Consider the following 14,685-nt stretch of genomic DNA (forward strand, 5'->3'; position numbering starts at 1 on the left):
TACTGGTTGGTAGTCATCTGTTATTTAGAAATGCGTCTGACATCTGTCCCTTCCATAGTTCTCACAGACACTGTCCTAGCTCAGGCGGTCATCACCTTTCCTATCATTTCCTTGGCCTCCTAGTTAATCTCCTGTTCCAATCTCCTACACACAAAAACCAGGCTGCCTTTCCCAAATACTCAGCTTAACATTCTTCCACAGCCGACACTCAGCAGTCTCGTTATACGTGGACTTTTGTAACCTGACATCAACCCACCTTTGGCACCTGTCCCGCCCACTTCCCCTGACTGGATTTATTGCCATCCCAGCAAAAGGCCATGTGCTTTCAGCCTTTGCTCACTATCGTCCCACTCCCCGGATTCCTGCTCCCTACGGCCCAAACCCAGGGCCCACTTCCGGGCTTGAAACACTGCTTTCTGAGAAGCTGTGCCCACTCCCTCACTCCCCTTTCTGTCAGACTGTGTTTTGTGCTGACCTGGGCTGTGGCTCTTACGTTAGTTAGGTCAGCTCCCCGTTTAAGTACTACTAGGTTGAGATTTCCATGGCAGGGTTCCTATTCATTGTGACAATTATAGCGCTTAACACGTGACAAAAACAAAATAAATTTTTAGTTGCATCTCCTTAAGGCACAAAGCACAATTAACATTCGGGAAATTTGATGGAGATCTTACATTGTTTCCACCCCAGGTGTCTACCAAACTAGGACTTCAGGGCTCTCCGAAGAGAAACCAGCAAAGCTTTGCAGGTGGGGCTTCCTCTGCTCTTTAGTTACTGCCAGAGACCTTTTAACAACGCTTCTCCCTGGCTGAAGAGCCCCTGAGTTTGTTTAAGGCATCCAAAGGAAACTTTCTAAGAGCTTGGTCTACACGAGCATTCTCTAGAACAAAAAAGCTTTCAAGAGATCATACGTATTTATTACAACGGAAATTCTAATTACCTTCTTCTTTTACACAGACAGGAAAACCTGCTCTCCCGCTCTGGCTGACCAGTACTGAGCCTGGTAAGTGGACAGTGGGTCTTCTTTTCAGACTCCAGGAAGTCTTCACTGGCTTGAACGTTCTCGAAATTTAATATCGCGGAAAGCTAAATGAGTTTCCCAACAACCGAGGACTTTAGAAATGGAGATACTAGGTGAGGGAAATAGCTTACTTAGTTCAGGTACCTGTAGAAATGCTGCTTTGTAGCATATAAGGGAATTCATTGTTTAAATAAGAAAAGCCCTACCTGAAAATGAGATCAAAAGCCAACTAATACAACAAATGCTTTGAGCACCTATTTCATGTCAGCTTTTTTAATTGTCTTATTAGGTTGGTGCAAAAGTAATTGCGGTTTCTGCAGTGATTTTTAACCTTTTAAACCGTAATTACTTTTGCAACAACCTAATATTTTCAGCTCCCTAAGAACTTGGATGTTGACATAGGGATCAAATTCTCCAACCCTTTACTGCCAAACTCAGTTTGTAGACCAGCTTAGATTCATTTATTAAAAATGTAATTATTTGTGCCCACTTTAAGTTTACACCTTACATGACACAGGTTTGTTGCATCTGTGCTTTTAGCACGCAAAATGTCAGGTTTTGTTGTTACTGCCTGGTGGCATGGGATAGTGGAAGAAGAGGAAGGTGAACTTACAAACATTATCTTACTAATACATCAGAACTGAGGCATCTAGTATCTTCATTTTAAGTTTGAGAAAACTGAAGCTCAGAGAGGTTGAGCGACTTGCCCCTGGTCACACAGGCAATAAGTAGCATCTGGGAATTCAGGTTCATGACGGTCAATTCTCAAGCCTTTGTCCTCCTACATCCTACTGGCTGCTTTGGTAGAAAGTGGACTTCGGTGTCATGTCCCCTGGGTAACGACTAAAATGTTCTGCCTTCATTAACTAGTGTAACTTGTAATAATAATAATACTCTTTATTAAGTAGTGGGTAACATTTCTTTTCTTTGAATTCAAGCAACCAGTATCCCAAATCTCTATACAGTAGCCAGTCAGTAAACTTGGAAGTTGTGAAAAAAACAGGCATTTCTGGTCAGCTCCCGGAGAGGGAGAGGGTTGCCAGGTGGAGGAGCAGAGAGGTGGCCCCCCTGCCTCTCGTACCCCCAGCCTCCTCAGCACCCACAAACAACTTGCCTACCCTGTGAGGCCAAAATGCTGCTGTGATGGGAGCCCTGTCGTCCAGGCCTTAAAATTCTGGCTGCACCAGCATTAGACACACAACCCCTTATCTGGGCCTGGCCCAGGGCCTCTGGGTTTTCTGTTTCCTTCTTCCTGAGGGCTTCCTAACGGCTGGCCAGGGCTAACCGAAGTTCTTCCAGGCTTAGTTCTTGGCCCTCCTAGTTTTCTGAGACTCTGTCCACTTTGACAGTTTCTACTGAGTCCAGATCAGAACATCCCAGCTGGTGGGCCATCTTCCAGAAGGCCTCAGAGAGGAGGGGTGGGCCTGGGGCAGCTGGAGCCCCCGGGCCAATTGTCTTCAACAGTCTTGTCCATTTCCATCTCTTTCACCTTTTCTGAGGAAACTATCAGAGGATGTGCTCCACCAAAATGAGGGGTATACGCTGAGGAGAAAAAGGAAGACATGGGATAGAGGGGACCCTCACGGGGGAGGATAAGAGAGCTTTGACCCAGATCAAGAGGGCAGCCAGTCCAGACTGCAGCAGTGACTCAGAAAACACACATCAAGGGTTAGAGTCACATGGCAACCACCGCCCTCCTACAGTCTTTTGATCACGAAGGCAGAATGTCCAAGGTGTACCTGGCCCACTTATCTATCCTTGACTGGTTCTGTCCGTTCACGGAAGAGGTGAACACCTCATTTCCCAGAGCACCAGGGGACTCTGATTTCACCTCAGACATGTCTGCTTCAACGTCCAGCGTCCAGAGCCACTCTGGAGGCAGCAAAGCCAGCCAGTGCAGCCCACTCTGCGTTGACCGTTTCTGCTGGACAAGTAGCACCTCATTCATTCACCCTGCGTCCTGCCACAGCCCTCACCTTAAGGGACGCTGACGCCAGGCCCTGCTCAGGCTGCCTCGGGGGGTCATTGCCGCCCCCGCCCTTCAAAGCAAGGTTTGGACTTGCCACTCAGCTTTTCAGAATGAAACAGTAGTTCTTTTAGAGATCCACATATAGTTGAAACGGTTGACAAGAGATGCAGGGAGTAATTAAACCAAAAGTCAGGATAGCAGTTACCTCTGATGAGCAAGAGGACGTGATGGGGAAAGCTGCCCTGGGGTCCTCTGTGGTGCTGCTTCTGCTGCTTTTTTGTGAAACCACTTTATCGAGGTATGATTGGCATTCAGAAAGCTCTGCATACTTAATGGACACAACTTGATGAGTTTGAGATAAGTTTCCTCCTGCCCTCTTTGCGAATTTTATTTGTGATTAGAACACTTGACTTAAGAGCTACCATCTTAGCAAATTTCCAAGTACAGTTGACCCTTGAACAACACAGGTTTGAACTGCGCAGGCCCCACTCCATATGTGGAGTTTTTTCAATAAATACTGTAAATGTATTTGCTCTTCCTTAGAATTTTCTTCCTAACATTTTCTCTAGCTTCCTTTATTGGAAGAATACAGTATATAACACATGTAACAGACAAAATACGTGTTCATCGACTATTTATGTTTTTGGTCAACAGGAGGCTATTAGTAGCTATTAGTAGCTAAGTTTTGGGGGAGTCAAAAGTTTTATGTGGATTTTCAACTGCGCAGGGGGTGCCCCTAACCCCCTCATTGCTCAAGGGTCAGCTGTATCCACCCCAGTATTGGTAACTAGGCACCGCCGTACGGGAAAGCTCTGGGACTTACCCACTTCGTATAATGAGACTTTGTGCTCTGGATCAGTACCTCCTGTTTCCCCCTCCCTCACTCTGTTTTTATTATGATTAAACTATACATACGCATGTTATACTCCTTTCCGTATTTATGACATACTTCACAATAAAAACACTTTGAAAGAGATGAGGGTTACTTTTGGGAAAAACAACTTTCGGCTGAAATAATTGGCTGAGGTAGAAGTGCTTAGGCTCTAAATTATGGAGACAGTTTTCTGTGACTGGGTAAAGCCTCAGTCAAGCAGAAAGCAAAAGCCAGAGCTGTGAGCTTTGGCCTGGCGCCAGCCGTAACTCACTGGGAAATGAGCTCACCCTCAAGGACGTGTGCAGCCCAGACATGCTTCGGTGCCTGCCCGTTCTCAGGACGAAATCTGTGTTGAGGTTGTTTCAGATAAAGAACAAAAAAAAACAGTGCTTTTTGTCTCCACACTTTCCATCCCTCCTCCTTTTTCTTCCCCTGCAGCCAAGTCTAATCAGCTGGCTGTTTGGTGAGTTGATGCATTAAAATTAAAATTTACTCCAGTGGAAGCTCACGGGGTCTTTTTTTTCTTTTTTCTTTTTTTTCTTTTTTTTTTTTTTGACCTTCTCCTGAGCCAGAGAGGCATTTTGAATTCGAGAGGTAGTGCTGATTGGCCTAAGCAAGGACATTTGTGTGATTAGCAGCACTGGGGACAAGGGAGAAATGCCAGGAGTCCTTCTTAACACTGCATAGCGTGTAATAAAGCTGGAAAAAAAAGGGGGGGAGACTTTTGGAATTGCTTTAGGTCTCAAATCTTGAGGGATTCTATATATTTCTTTTCAGCTGGGGCCTGTAACAGGTTCAGATGGCAGATTAAAATCAAGCCAAGTTCATGTTAGGTGAGTAATGATTTTTTAATTGGCATCAGGGCACAATACATACGGTAATTTGCAGTCCATAGTTCACTTGTAACTTGAAATTAGAAACTGAAGGGCAGCAATGTAAGTGGGAGGAGAGACTTCATTAATTCGTTCAGCAAATATTTATTGACTGGCAACGGTAAGCCAGCTTCGGTGCTAGTTACTGGCAATACAGCTCTGGGCAAAACTGAAGTCCCTGCCCCATGGGCTTTTCTTGGGGGCAGGGGACAGGAAACAGAGTCATCATAAGTCCAAGTACATATATGCTCATGTACACACACACACACACATCAAATATTGCAATTGGTAAGTGCTGTGAAGAAAAGGGAGGGTGGAGAAGGCCAAATGCATGGGTCTGTGAGTTGCCGGGTTTTTATATGGACTGGTCAGGAAAGGAAGTGAGAGTGAGCCCTGCAGCGTTTGTGGGGAGAATGTGCCGGGGCAATGGGAACAGTGGGGCAACTTCTGCATGTTCCACGTGGCCAGGGTGTAGGGTAACGTGTGTGGCTGCCATTCCCCAGGCTCCTTACTTACTCTGACCCACGTGGGTCACGCATCTTAATTGCCCGTCAGTCCAAGGAGTAAAAGCACTGGCATTTACTCCCAGCTTTGCCACTGTCCCCAAACATTCTACCAGCTTCTTCATCAGAACTGTGTGAAAAATAATGACCCTGGCCAGTCTCCCTAACACACTTTCAAGCCTCCTGTCAGGCCAGGTGGATGGCCTTATGCTGATGCATCTGTCCTCCTCACTCTGGGACGCCTCTCCAGAGAAGGGCGTTGCTGCATTGCACCTGTCACAAGCTCCATCGGTGGCGTGGACATCCCATAAGCTCTGCGGGGGTGCATTGGGGTGTACAGAGCCGTGTATCCCCAGGCCCACTGGCCTCACAGGTCATCACCACGAGGCTGAGCTCATCACCACAGGTCATTACCACTGGCTGTTTGTGAGCCACCTGCCTTCACACGTTTGACTCATTCAGTTGCACAAGAACCCTGGGAAGGAGGCAAGATTACTGCCCTCAGTTTACAGCTGCAGCTGATCACAGAGGGTGGAAGGAACTTTCCCGCGGCAAGACCGGAGCAGAGTTAGGCAGGTCTTATCCACTGCAAATCCCTTTTCGAAGGACACAAAGAACAACAATGAGATATTTAAAGGTCTGGGATTTACTATCCTCCAAGTATAGTCACAAGGCACAAAACAGGTGACTCATGAAAGGAGAGAGAACTTAACTACCGGCTGTGGGTGAGCACAATGAAGGGAGACGTGTACAAGGACCAAACGAGGGTGGGAAAGCAGTTTGTTAATACACTTGTGGACAGTTTTGTTCAGTTTATCTTTCTGTTGCTAAAGGAGTTCATTGTAATTCATAGAAAGGTAGCAAAAAGGTATACAAGTCACCCACAATCCCACTTCTCAGAGACCACCACTATCATTTTCCGAACATGTGCCTCTCAGTTTTCTTCTGGTCAGATGGGTTGGGGTGATTTTTGTCCCTGATCAAACATTCGCATTCCTTCCTGTGATATAGGTCTCACTGTGTTCCTGTCCTGTCCTCCCCAGTCACCCACCTTCATTCCTACAATCGCGGACTCTAAGAGGTGAAAGGGTCCCAAGGGGACACCTGACCCCCAGGCCCTGGGGACAGAATCCTTTTGCCTTGTCTTCCTGGGAGGCACCACCCTGTACGGAAGAAACACCTGCTGGCAGAGACACTCGCAGGGTACGTCACCTCACAGCTTTGCAGGTAGCCCAGGCCTTTTTCGGGCCATTCTGATTGTCGGAAAGCTTTTCCCTCTTAAAGTTTGACCGAAGACTCCAGGCGAGGGCTGATCATCAACAGAGCATGATATTTCTTCTTTGTCTTTTTTATTTTTTAGAACATTATTTTTGCAGTCAGTAAAAGTATCCAGGACTTAGCTTATGTGAACTGCTTGATATTTGTCTCAGTCTGCTCCAGCTGTCATAACAACATAGCACAGCGTGGGCGACTTAAATAATAGACATTTCTTTCTCATAGTTTTGGACACTGGGAAGTCCAAGATGAAGGTGCTGGCAGAGGAGGTTTCTTTTGGAGGCCCTTTCTCTTAGCTAATGGCAGCCACCAACTCGCCCTGTGCTCACACGACCTAGTCTGTGTGTGTGGAGAAAGAGGAAGCTCTGGTCTCTTCTGAGAAGGGCACTAATCTCATTATGAGGCCCTCACCCGATGGTCTCATCTAAACGTAATACCTCCCAAAGGCCACCTTCTAATGCTGTCACATTGGGGGCTTAGGGCCTCAACATATGACTATTGGGGGGACACAAACATTCTGTCTATGACACCATTCCAGGAACCGCCAACCCTGAATGATTTTGGGAACCAACCCTCTTTATCCAGAAGGGGTGGGTTTTGGACAGTCTGTAAAGTGAGGACTCTGTTTCAGGATTGCCTGCCTCGTGCCATGCTTCAGGTGTCCCCAAGTTGGGAGCCAGTTAAATGTAAGGGAGCATAGGTCTGACCAGGCAGTTTGTTTACTATTGAACTAAAGTTAAGTGGGCCCAACTATGTGCCAAGTCTATCGGAGAGTTGGAGATACTGCAGCAGACAAAGTTCCTGCTCACAGAGCCCCACATCATGGGCTCATAAATGAACTGAACAAATATCTGAATAGGATGATTTCACATAGAGATGTGTGCTATGAAGAAGATGAATCAGGGACTAAGCAAGGGCAGATCCAAGTTTAGGGGGGGGCCTGAGGCTTATTTGGGGAGCCCTCTTTTAGAAAAATCACACATATGACCCCATGAGTACAGGGTATATCAGTTTCCTATGCTGCCATTACAAAGTATCACAAACTGGGTGGCTTAAACAACAGTTCTCTCACTTCTGGAGGCTAAACATCCAAGTTCAAGATTTTAGCAGGTCGGTTCCTTTCAAGAACGGGGGGGTGGGGGAGGATCTGTTCCGTGCCTCTCTCCTGGTTTCCAGTTGCCCCAGGCATTCATTGGTTGGTAGACACATCACTGCCATAATCTGCCTTCACATGGTGTTCTCTCCACGTCTCTATGTTCACATGTCCCTCTTATAACGGCACTGGTCACCTTGGATGAGGGGCCCACCCTACTCAGCATGACCTCGTCTTAACTACTTACATCCACAATGACCCTACGTCCCATAAGCTCCCATCCTGAGGTACTGGGGGCTTCAACATGGCTTTTAGGGGGGCACAGTTCAATCCACAACACATGGTGGGGCTCATCCCAGGACAGGGCCTGTGCCAGTGAGAGGCTCTGAAGCGTGTCTTTAGCATCACAGCGGCTCCTCCCCTGGAATTAGGATAAACAGAGAATGATGAGGCAGAGGTGGGTGTACTGTCACTGGGGTGGGGGCATGGCAGACCCATCAGTGCCCCTCCTACCCTCTCCACCCACTCTGGAGGTCCCAGTTCCTCTTTGTGCAAAAGATTTCCTGGTCTCTCTGCGAAGGGCTTTCTCTGTCCCCCCAACCCCAGCAGACTAGAGTGTCCCCTGGAGACACCATCAACCAAAGAGGGACAGGAGTTGGTGAGTGTGTATCTCAGCTTCATCGCCCCTCAGAGGGACTTTTTAAAAAAAACCTTATTGTAAATGCAGATACAGAAAAATACACAGAACAAATGAATTAGTCTAAGGCAAACGCGTCCTCACCACTGGTGGGACTGTTCTGAGGAGCATTCCATCCAGTCTGTCAGGACTCACAGTAGCCCACGGCGGATACCTACAACTTCCCTTCCTGACTTGCTTCCTCATGCCCTCATGCTCCAGAGATCCCCTTCCATATAAGCTGCCTGTACCCAAAGTCTTGTCTCAGGCTCGGTTTGGGGTGGCACTCAGAATCAGGCAGTTGGTGAGGGAAGGCTTCTTTAAGGAGATGGTGTGTGAGGTGAGACCTGAGAGTTGAGAAGGACTTGGCCATGCAGAGGTCTGGTCTAGTGTTCCCGGCAGAGGGGCCGCGGCGGCCGTGGGGCAGAGCAGTCCTGGAACAGAGAAGCTCATGGTGGCTGGGTGCAGTGAGTGGCGAGAGGGGGAGCTGTGACAAGTGGCACGGGAGGGGCAAGCAGCAGCCAGAACACAGAGCCTGAAAATCCTGGTGTGTGTGTGTGTTTGAGAGAGAGAGAGAGCGCGCGCTGACACTCACGTTTGAGTTGTGTGGGAGGTTAGATTACTGGGGAGAGAAGATGGGCTCCTCCTTCTTCTCTTTTCACCACCCCGCCCCCAACGCCCCACCCCTGCCTCACTACCGTCTGACACGTCCACACACACACACATTCACAGGAAGTTGAGTTTTGAAAACCCAATTTCATGCGGCCATTCCAGTCCTACAACATGTATGTATTCTAATCAGGTAGTTAGAAAACCCAAATCAGAGAGATGTCAATTACCAGCACCAGCTTTAATAGCTCTTCATGTTGACTAATGATGGCAGCACACAGACTGCCAAACCACAAGCCCGGAAGCACCGGCGATGGAGCAGGCAGATAGTGTGCAGCCCTGGGAGACAAGTGCCAGCCCCAGTCACAGGCTGAGCGGCTGTCGCAGGGTCTCTGTCTCTCCAGCTGTGAGTAGGGAGGGAGTCAGGGTGTTGAAAATTGCCCCAACCTCAGGCTGCGGAGGGTGTGGCTCTCCCCTGACTAAACCTGCTTCAGCTTCTCTAGTGTGAGCAGCCTTCTGTGGAATGTTTGCTGTGTGTGTTGACATGCAAAGTTAAGAGTGTTGCTGATTTAACAAGAGAGGCAGTCAGGTCGGTCAGAAGCAGAAAGCCCTGGTTGTCAGGGCTGAGAGGCAGATGGAAATGGAGGCTTGTTCAGTGGGTGTTTTGCTCAGTTTTTTGCAAGATCAAAACGTGCTGGAGATCGGTCACACAACAGCATGAGTGTACTTAACACTGCTGAACTGTACGCTTAAAAATAGTTAAAGACGATAAATTTTATGTGTATTGTACCCCAATTTAAAAAATATTCTTAAAAATAACAGACAGTAGTTTGGGTGGTTTGGAACAATTGTGACATATCAACTTTGTTTTGTGACATATCCTTTGTCCCAAATGACCAAATCCGACACCTTGGGGTCTCCAGCCAGTAGTAACCATGGCAACCCAAAGCCAGGCAACGACAGTGCCTTTAACAGGTGACCTCCACAAACCACTCCAACAGCCCTAGGAGGGAGACGGACAGACAGATAAGGAAATCACCTTAGAGAACCTAGTTAATCTGCTCCAGGCACACCAGCAGGAAAGATCCCGTGTTGCTGCCCTGAGATGTCTGGAGGCGATGTGGCTCCCTCAGATGCTGGGCTCATTCCCAGTGTTTCCCTCACAGGCCAGTGCTCTGTCCTGGGTCCTGGCGAGTGGGTCTTACAGCCGAGGCTCCTTCAGAAATCACTGATCATCCTGGTCAAGAGGAGGAGCCGGCAAGTCTGAGAGCTCAGGAGCTCAGCACATCCACGTGTCCACTTTCCTTTCCTCTTGGCAAACTGCTTTTCCGAGAATGGCAGTGGGCAGATCTAATCTGGGCTTCGGGAAACCATAGGTTTCCGAGCCAGCTCTTAAACACGTTTGGTTATAAACGTGAGCTCCAGGCCTCAGGCTCCGGTTCTCACTTCCCCTGTAGCACATTGCAGACCAGTGGAATGTCGAAACAGCTTAAGGGGTTTACAGCCTGCACTCTCCCCAACCCTCTCCCACCCCGCTGGGAGCCAGGCTGGGCCCGCTGCTCACGTTCCGGGGGTATTTATTACCTATTCAAAACTCTACGCGTTAGGCGAATTAGGAGGAGGGCTCTGAATTCAGGAAAAATTTTCATTGTAAAATCCTTTTTAAGAAATTTAAATCTCATGGACTTTGAATGTAGACACTGGATCGGAATTTGGACTGTGGTTTTAGACAAGTTACTTATTCTTTCCTATTCGTTTGTTGTCTTGGCTACAGAATGAGGATGATACCGATGTGGGGGTTACCTGCACAGGATGGGGCTGGCCCCGGGCTGGTCACGTGGTCGGAGCCCCAGCTACACTGTCACTCCCTGGGCCCTGTGAGTCTTCTCTGGGAACAAGCAGGCTCGTTTGTACACATCGTTCTTTTGTCCTAAGGGATCTTTTGGCTTCCTGACATAATTCTGTGACGTCGATGAAAGTTCTTCCTACACCCTTGCTTATTTATTAATTGACTCAGCAAACTTGTACAGAACCAGGGTAAACCTCAGGGCAGCCAGGCCCCAATAGGTCTGGAACCACAGTGCTGTTTGCTCTCAAAGCGCAGCCATGAGGCTGACCAGGTTGCAGAGGCAGCTCTTTGCATCATTAGCTGTTTGTCCCTGGAATGTGGGGAGATGCCTGGGGAGTGGATGGGGCCCAGCCCTCGCCGCAGAAGGATATCCTCCCAATTCCTGCCGTCTGTGGGTCTGCAGTGCAGCGTTCACACACCCCAGGACTCAGAACTAGAAGGTACTGGAGCCCAATAGTGTCACTGCACACATGACCAAACAGGTTCTTCGGGGATGGGGAGCTGGAGGGAGCCGTCATGGTGTGGTGGCAAGGGCTTGGGCCTAGAATGAAGCTCGTTAAAGTCTCGGTTCTGGTTGTGTCACTCTTCGGAGATCAGGCTGGCCAACCTGAGGCAAGTTACCTAACTTGGATTCTCGGTTTCCTCCTTTAAATTACCTACTTTACATTGTGCGATTTCAAAGGAGATAATGATGCTAAATTGTAATAGGACAGTCACCTTCATAATACATGTTTACATTTGTCTCTGGTCCTTTAAGAAAGGAGTTAACCAAGGGATCAGGAATGCAGGCCGCCTGAGCCCACCTGGGGGGTGTCCACATGGCCTGCATGGGGCTCCCACCTGAGAGCTCAGGGTGGCATCACACACAGGTGGAGAAATCTGACTATTTAAAGCGAGAGAATTAGGAAGCTAATGACTAACTCACTTCCTAAAGGACTAAGGAGGTTTTTGAAATTTTACTTGAGTCCTTTCCTCTGCTCCAGCCGCTCCCTTTGGTGGAAACTAACTTCACTCAAACCGCTTCAGACCCAGGAACAGCTTGTCTGATGGCCCTGGGGTTTGGGGCCTGAACTCCAAGAGAATCAGGTGCTCTTAGGGAAAGAAACAAACCTTTAGGAATTTGTTGAATTTGTCATTCAGACTTGATTTTGGGTGAATTCTCTTGCTTTTATTTATCTACTTGTTTTTGAGAACATAGCAAGAGATGAAGAAAACGCTTTTATACAATTGAGGGATGGCAGTCAGGGTTTGAGCTGAAATCTGCGGTGGTTCTTTTCAACCCTAAAAGTCCTCAAAGTGGGGTGCAGTGGGGTGCGCTACCGGTTATTTATGATGATGTCTCTGAAGAAAGCATGGCGATGGGGAGGGCTTTTCTCAGGCTCCTGACCCGGGAAGCAGCCTGCGGTTCAGCCTGGAGTTGAGTCCCTTTGGAAAGCAGAGGCGTCAGGAAGCCTGCACCGGGCGCTGTACTGTGGTCCCCACTCTGGGAAGCAGACACCGATGCGTGTGCTGAGGAAGAAGCGGACCTGCAGGAAGGCGTTTCCAGTGCAGGTTGTGGCAGAGTTTGAAGCATGGCTTGGTGGAATGGCACCTTTTTTTATTGTCAGCACTGAAGCAGACGTTTGCTCAAAAAATGCAAAGGTGACAAGCAAGCGCTTTTATTAAAGACAACACCAGGAAAGAACCCACTTCCCGGCATGTTTTGGGCTCAGCCTGCAGGGGAAAGCAGGTGTCTAGATGTGTGGTTATGGCTAAGATGGGAGATTGCTGGTGAGGGTGGGGAGGGAATGAGACACCCACTTGTGCAAACAACAACAACAACAAAAACCTCAGCTATTAAATAGGAAATTTGAGGCTTAACCCATTAACTGGACAAATGATTGTCCCTTTCCCTTTTTGACAAGTGAAAGATTGCTGTGGGTCTTACTAGACCCTTCCGGAGGGCCTATTCCAGCAGCCTTTGATAATAACCTAACAAGGGCGAGCAAATAGAAAGGCCTTCCTTGGATTAGCCAACTGCTAGTCTCCAAGAAGTAGAACCCAACATGGAGGGCAGTTCAGTTCCTTCAGGCCTTTCCTACAAACCTTCTATGCTGTTCCTTTCCCGAGGGTTACAGGGATGTGTGCCTAGTAACACGCAGTCCACTCCTGATTCTGTAAGAAAGCAACTTGTATTTCTTTGGGTTCTACCTTTAGGAGAAAATTCTGGTGTGACCCAGATCCAAGAAGGGGTCCTGTCGGTTCATACTCCCCCATGCAGCCAAGTTGCAGAGAACCCCGCAGGACACTGTCCTCACCCCTTTGCGTCCGTCTTCTGTGCCCATTCACACATGCCTGTAACAGCAGCCACCTTCTGCACGGCTGTGATGTATTTACTAGTCAGCATCTGAAAGATTCCCCTCGGTAAGGTCCAATTATTGGCTTCGTGAGCCACCTGCCAATTCAGATTCTACTTGGCAGAAATCAAAGCTGTCCTTTATCAGATGATGCTCTCCATTCTTCATTTTCTTCTACCTTGTCATTAATTTTCCAAGCCGGAAAGTACCTGCAACGAGCTCTGACATGCATATGCCTCCCCTGCCAAATCCCGCTCCTTCTCCCCTTTGGGAAACTTCCTAGGTGTCACCACACCCGTTAGCCTCCTTTCCCAGGAGCCGCACAGTGTCACCTTTGTCCTGACTCAGAATCAGCTATTCCGAGAGCTTCTTCGGGCTTTAGTATTCTCGGGTTTCTGAGGGAATTTTTTTCAGGGCCTTCCCAGCCTTAGGTCATCCTTACATCATTTCAAGTGACTATCCTAACTTCATTCCAAACAATGGAGGCCTCTGGAAGACTTTCCCAACAAGAAACAATACATTAGGTTGTCGAAAGTCCTTAGTCAGCGGGGCTGGTGGAACAGGACAGGCTGTGACAGGCCTGGGTTTGGGCCCTGGCTCTGGGCTCCCAGTGTGCGCCCGCAGGCTGATTTCTGCATACTCTCTCCATTTCTTCATCCCAGCGCTAGAGCATCAGGACCACGTTTTGTCTGTGTGTCCTCACTGCCTCGTGCACTGCCTGGCAAAGTGCCTTAGAACGAAGGAATAAATGCAGTTCGGCTATCGATTTAAACACGCATGTTTCCTACTAGAATTTCAGAGTGGCCCTTTCCTCTGCTTCTGCTCAGGAGCTTGGTCCTTCTGAGGAAGCTGAGGCCACACTGGGGTGAGGCCCTTTCATCTGGTGGTCACCACCCCGGGCAGCTATCTCTGTCTCCAAGCCCGCCTGCACCTCCTCAGCCCTCATCCGGCATAATGATGAGGTGACAGCCATGCCGTGCTGTAAGATCAGTGCCCTCATTACAGCCGCACAATGTCAACTGCAACAGGGGCTGGTGGCCCTGCCTCAGCAGGAGGTCCCGCCCCATCCACCACTCCTGCCCCAGCTGGGGACAAAGTGGAAGCAAAGAAAGAATCTGAGGAGTCTGATAATGACACGGGCTTTGGTCTTTTTGACAAAACTTCTTCTGTCACTTGTTCAATAAAAAGCTGAACTTTTTTTTTTTTTTTAATGAATTTTAGATTGTTACAAGTCAAAAAACCCCAGCGATCTAGCCAGAACTGCTGGCACATAGGAAGTGGTCCCCAAGGCAATAGAAGGAACACATATTTGGTCAGAGGAATGTGCTGGGTATTACTGTTTTCTTTCCCTTTCCTGTTCCAGCACGAGGCTCATTAGACAAGCCATGTGGGACATTGTTAAATTTTGGTTCTGGAGTCACAGTCTAAATTTCAGAGCCTGTCTGCCACTTACTGTGACCTTGGGCCACTTACTTAATCTAAGCCTCGGTCTTCTCAGCTACACAATGAAGATATTAATAGTAATCCATATCATAGAAGTGCGGAGAATTAAGTAAGATAATGCATGTGAAAAACTTGGTACAGGGCTCAGTGAATGGTAGGGATTCGTGT

The 14,685-nt window shown here is 48.3% G+C and overlaps 1 long non-coding RNA gene across 2 annotated transcripts; it reads right to left on the reverse strand.

The window, feature by feature from the left end:
* Positions 1-5,868: 5,868 nt before the first annotated feature.
* On the reverse strand, positions 5,869-12,983 carry LOC141567919 (uncharacterized). 2 transcript variants are annotated; one of them, XR_012490892.2, is made up of 3 exons: positions 9,929-12,983; positions 8,532-8,714; positions 5,869-8,025 (listed from the first exon to the last, which is right to left on the reverse strand). It is a non-coding gene; the product is annotated as an uncharacterized LOC141567919 (long non-coding RNA). The 2 variants fall into 2 exon arrangements; XR_016021557.1 differs by lacking the exon at positions 8,532-8,714.
* Positions 12,984-14,685: the final 1,702 nt, after the last annotated feature.

The sequence above is a fragment of the Rhinolophus sinicus genome, chromosome 6, assembly GCF_057876585.1.
Source record: "Rhinolophus sinicus isolate RSI-liver-muscle chromosome 6, RSI-T2T, whole genome shotgun sequence".
NCBI classification, from domain to species: domain Eukaryota; kingdom Metazoa; phylum Chordata; class Mammalia; order Chiroptera; family Rhinolophidae; genus Rhinolophus; species Rhinolophus sinicus.